At 31.5% G+C, this 5,876-nt stretch overlaps 1 long non-coding RNA gene across 1 annotated transcript; it reads right to left on the bottom strand.

Annotated features, from left to right (window-relative positions):
• Nucleotides 1–725: 725 nt before the first annotated feature.
• On the bottom strand, nucleotides 726–3,068 carry LOC127722083 (uncharacterized). The gene is made up of 3 exons (XR_007991639.1): nucleotides 2,886–3,068; nucleotides 1,200–1,276; nucleotides 726–765 (listed from the first exon to the last, which is right to left on the bottom strand). It is a non-coding gene; the product is annotated as an uncharacterized LOC127722083 (long non-coding RNA).
• Nucleotides 3,069–5,876: the final 2,808 nt, after the last annotated feature.

Genomic DNA, 5,876 nt, shown 5'->3' on the forward strand with positions numbered 1-5,876 from the left:
TAAAGGGGCATAACTTCAGAACGGTAAACGTTTGTCCACATGTGTCAACTGTTGTGAAGCTCATGTAATTCTCTAAAGTCGGTATATAGTATTAATTGAGAGATATATACTACGCATGCAGGAGCTTCTGAAAGCGAATCCACTGTAACACAAACTTGATCTGTATTTTGTGGTAATGTATTTATTATTTTGTGTGTTAGGATGGATTCTTTGTATGTGGCTCTGATCAAATAAAGCAGTATTGCATTGCATGCTAGTTTCACTTATCTATCCATTGAATAGTCATGATAATCTTACAATTCCAAAAAACTAAAAATTTAAGTACTTACCTCAACAGCAAGATTAAATATAAATTTCCTGTATCTTAATGTAAATAATTAAGGTCTTCTAAACTTGATTCTCTGTAAAATAAATAAAGTATATATATATTTATCAATTAGAATTCAAATTGGTTGCCTCAAGTAAATAAGATGATTAATGATCTGAAAAAGTGCATATTAAAGAACAATAACTCTTTGTTTGAGTCTGGCATCTGCAAACAATTACTAAATGTATGCCATAACTGTGTTTAAGAATTCAAATTTTACTTACTTTAGTTAAAAAATATCTATGAATATGTGCGAGCAAATAAAGCATTATTACATTGCATGCTAGTTTCACTAGTCTTATAATTAAAAAAAGTAAAAGCTTAAAGTACTAAAATTTACAGCGAGAATAAATGTAAATTTCCTGTATCTTAATATGTGGTCTTCTAAACTTGATTCTCTGTAAAACAAATAAAGTATAAATACATTTATCAATTAGAATTCTGGTTTGTTTTCAAAATAAGTTGTATAATTATGTGCTTTTGGAACTACCTGCAATAAGATGTGTTATCTCTATGTGATTTCATTAGCAATTTGTTGCCTACTTTTTTTTTATAAATTTCAGAGGAAATCAAGAAAATGTGACGTAATTATTAATTTTCACCAAAGAATAACTGAAAACAAACAAACCACACCTTCATTAAATAAAAATAATCAGCAGGTCAAGAAAATGATTAATCTAATGAGAATAAGCATAAGGGACATACTTATTAATTTGTGTGTGACTCCAAATAAAAAAACACAGCAGTATCCATTGCATGCTTGTTTCCTTTATCTACCTATAAGTTGTTGTATAGTTCTATAATTCAAATATTGATAACAGAAGGTACTTACCATAAAGGTGATGTCAAATATTACTTCTTGTAAACATTATACATGATGTATATATATGGTCTTTGAAACTTGATTATCTGTAAGAACAAATAAAAGTACATATTCATTTATCAATAAAAGAACTAAGTTTCAATGTCCCACACATTAGGCATATTTGATTTATTCAAGGAAGGGCGACTAGTAAACAAAATAATTTAAGGGGTTCTTTAAAACTTTTTATTAAAATGAATACATTGTAACTAGGAGAATTAAAGGCTTCATAACAATTGTACACATGAATGAGATGGCAAGACCTGTCGGACACACACAGACAGACGGTATGTATATGTCCCCTGCATGGCGTTTCGCAGGGGACAATACGAAGTGTTTGTTTATTTTTGAAAACCCAGAAATTAATTGGACTAAAAATTCAAAAGAGAAGTGCATAATCATGATAATGGCAATACATCAATAATGTTCTGAGAAATGCATTCATTTACTTTAAGCAAATGTGAATGTGTTGTTAAATGTGATGTGTAGCGAAAGAATTCCATTTTGTATGATTAGAATACAAAAATGGAATTAGGAAAAAGAATTATGAGATTTGAAATAAGTATTTTGTCATTCAGTAGTTCTCATTTATTGCAGTATACAGATGTACACTACATGAAGTTGTCAGTGGCAGATCAACAAATGTTATGGGCCGCGCCCACTGACTGCCTCAGAGGGGTCCTGCTCTGGTCATGCTTCAGTGATTCTCTATATAATTAATCATTTTTTACAGGCAAAGGGAGGGCCGGGGCCCTGCCCCTAAATCCTACTCTGGTTGTCATTTGTTGCTTTATACATTTACAGTACATAAGGTTGTAATTTGTTGCAGTATATTAAAAAATTTACAATATGTCATGACTCATGAGGTTGTCATTTGTTGCAATAAACATGTACATCACTACATGTATCTAGTTAATTATATTATGCCTTAGCCTTATATGGAAGATTGGTCATTTAGTTTTAAATAAATCATTAAACAATTAGGACAATTGATCATGGCTTTGAATTGTATTCATGATACTCATTGATGTTGATCCTTGATTGCTGCATAGATATATCTACATGTATGTGACCCTCAGGCAAAGCTTTCAATTAGGTTAATTATATTTGATAATCTGTTTGGTAAAAGAAAGGATTGTAATCAGAGACTGAAAGTGGGATTGTATTGAAATGGTTTATATTAAATCACATGTTAGTAATAAACTCATTATGAATTAAGGGTGACAGCTAGCTAGGTTTTGAATGACTACACCCCCCCCCCCCCCCCCCCTTTTCCCCTTCTTTTGTCAATATCAAAGTTTTTATATAAAATTTGGAAAACAGGATTTCATCATTGAATGATATTCCCCATAAAAACAAGGCAAGGTTTATCATTCTTTTGAAGAAAAAAAAATGACTATAGATCTAGGGGACCAAACTTTCATTCTCAAAATAAACTTTTTTTTCACATACTAACACACAATTTTTTGGTCAAAACTATTACATCCAAGAATAATTGGTCCCTATATATACGAAAAATACAGGTACTTTTAGGTATAATTAATTCTTTATTACAATTTTTGAACTTTTAAAAAAAAACGTCGTACCTTCTTCCGCAAAAACTCTCCTTAAAAAATCGCTTTTTCTCAAATAACATGCTTCAAAAATAATTTTTACCTGTATTTATATTAATTGTATTATATTATGATCTGCATGCAATATCCTTTCAAGTCAAAATAAGTTGTTCAATAAATGATATAGGTATATCCAACCGTCGTGCATCCCGTGCGTAATAAGAGTGATGACCTAAGCAATTTTAAAGTCATTTTTTTCCTGGAGTTATCTACCCTATCTTATGCTCTCTACAAAAGGAGGTCGTTTTCTGAAGTAGCTACCATGTAATGCATAAAGTTTAATTTAGGAAGAGACTGTGAAAAAATGGGGAACGAAGCAACGTCGACAATGATGTTGATATCCCATGACATAAAAATATTGTTCCGATGCGTTGGATAACCTTTCTATCTGCCTTCTGATTAAATAAAAACTTTCCTTTCTTTATTGATAGCTGTATGTGATCACAAGTGTGTAATTTTATAGCCATTGTTTAATGTATATAAGAATACATGAAATGAAAAAAAGATTTTTTTTAATGTGTATAATATCGAAAGAGTCTAACGAGTAAAGAAATTTGCTATACAGGGAAAAAAGAACGATGCGATTATTGTTTACATATTAAAAGCTCAGGTCTGATATCAAAAGTCATAAACACGGTAATCTGTCATAAGCAGACCTGTTCCCAGGTCTGGTCAATAGCAGACTTGTCCACAGGTCTGGTCAGGAGCAGACCTGTCCACAGGTCTGGTCTGGAGCAGACCTGTCTACAGGTCTGGTCTGGGGCAGACCTGTCCTCAGGACTGGTCAAAAGCAGACTTGTCCACAGGTCTGGTCTGGAGCAGACCTGTCAATAGGTCTGCAGCAGTCCTAAAAAGCAGACCGTAGGTCTGGTCTAACAACGACAAAGTTAACTTGCTTGTCTGCTTAAAATTTCCCAAGTTAACTTGAAAAGCAGTCAACAAGTCTGCTCAAAGTTAACTTTTGTACAGGTTAGGACCGCACCCAATGTATTAACACTGGAATGGGAGGGATGATGTCTTAATCATCTGTGTTTGTTTCTTTTTATCGATTTTTTTTTCAAACAGATATGTTGTTCGTTTACTATTTCTTTAGTTTTTGGTTGTTTTCTTTGTGTAAGAAAACATATGACGCTTTAACCGGAATGTTTTTCCTTCATAATAGGCATCGAATGTAAAAAGAGTGAAACAAAGTAAAAATCAAACATATAAGAACAGAAGTAATATATTTCCTACAATTTTTCACAACTTTTCAAATTATGATAATGTCATTGGTTACAAATATATAAGGAAGGCGATTAGTTCTGCAATGCTATTTTATATTTCACTATGATGCCTAGAAGATACATGTAATAAAATTTCCAAATTTTACTAAACACGTTATTAAGCATTATACCGTTTAATACTGTATCTTTTATAATGGTTTTACTTGTATATGTCTCCACATCTATTTACTATACTATCAATGTTTGGTGTCAAACAAGGTCCTTATCGTACTTGTCCTTCAAAGCTTAACATACTGGATTGACATAATCTTTTGTGAGAGACCGTTCGTATGTTAATATCTTTTTGTTTTTGCAATCTGTATGTGTATACTTGTTTAACAATTTTTGTAGAAAACATACAATTTAGATGAATCTTTTAAAATCCCAACAGTATTTTTGCCTTTGAAATTTATAATTTTCTTTTATTTCACTTTCTCTCAAATAGCATATATATAGTATAAATAGTCAATAAACCTCAAAACAACTGTTGCAAGTATGTTCTTGACCCTCCTTATTGTTTAAGTAATATTTAAACTAATTTTTTGCTATTAAGATATTTTTTTACATGTATTTACAACTGTTCTATATATCATAGCTAGACTTGGGAGGATTGAAAACTTAAAATATTGTAATGGAATGTCCATTGAAGAAGATCTGGAGTTGAATTTTAGAAGTAAATTGTTTTGTCTGTTGTTTAATTAGGTTCATGTCTAAATTAATTACGTATATACTTCATATATCCTTTAAAAGAATTCATATAATTAAGCACTGTTGAATGTGACAGCATACATGTATAATTGCTTTCACCGTCTGAGAGTAGTTTTTTTATTCTTCTTATATTCCCTTTTGGATTTTTGTTTGGTCTTCTGTTCGTCATCGTCTGCGATTGTGATAGGAAGAGTTAGGAAGAGACAGACATCGTTCAACCTAGCCCAAACCCTGCCCTAAAGACCGGGGGAGTCCACTTATCATGCTTATCATTTGTAATGAGAGGTAGGGATGAATCGGTAGAATTGGTCTTTATTTTAAGCTTCATGATATTTGATGAGGTCGAGAAAATTAGATATATATAGGACAAGGTTGAAGATTGAATCTGAAACTAATCATATGTCAATTTTTTTTTACAGATGCAATTAAAATCATTGTCGTAAATGCTTGAAATATTTGTCAAACAATTTATTCCCCCACATTGAAATAGCGTAACCATGATAGCCATGTGTAGGCATACTTATTGAAAAAAAAATTTGATCTCTAGGGTATGTTCCTTTTACCAGAGACATATATTTCTTTGATTTTACCATGAAAAGGTCGCCCCAAAATACAAAATCCCGTTTAAATTAATGTTTAATCGGTAATAACTGATTGATTTGGATATCTCCTTTTTTTTCATTATTTTGTTGCCTTGGATTATCTTATATAAATATGTATAGCCTAAACCTAAGAATAAGACCTGAACGATGTTATTTTAAGTATGCTTTCATGTATTAGATCATAAAGATGTACGTAACAAAGAACCCTGGATAGAATGTTAAATAAACACATTTGCGTTTACAAGATTTCAGGAGTTTCGGCTATATATATATATAAGTGTTACCTGTGTAATGATATGCATGATTGGCAACCAGGCAAAATATGATTGCTAAAACATAGTTCATATCCTACAATTTACGGGATTATAAGACATAAACTAGGTTACTAATTGTCCCAAGCAATCAACAAGATTTAGCTATCATAGAGTCAGCAGTATCGTCCAATCAGATAGTGAGATAACA

This window comes from Mytilus californianus, unplaced genomic scaffold (assembly GCF_021869535.1).
Source record: "Mytilus californianus isolate M0D057914Y unplaced genomic scaffold, xbMytCali1.0.p SCAF_12, whole genome shotgun sequence".
Lineage (NCBI taxonomy): Eukaryota > Metazoa > Mollusca > Bivalvia > Mytilida > Mytilidae > Mytilus > Mytilus californianus.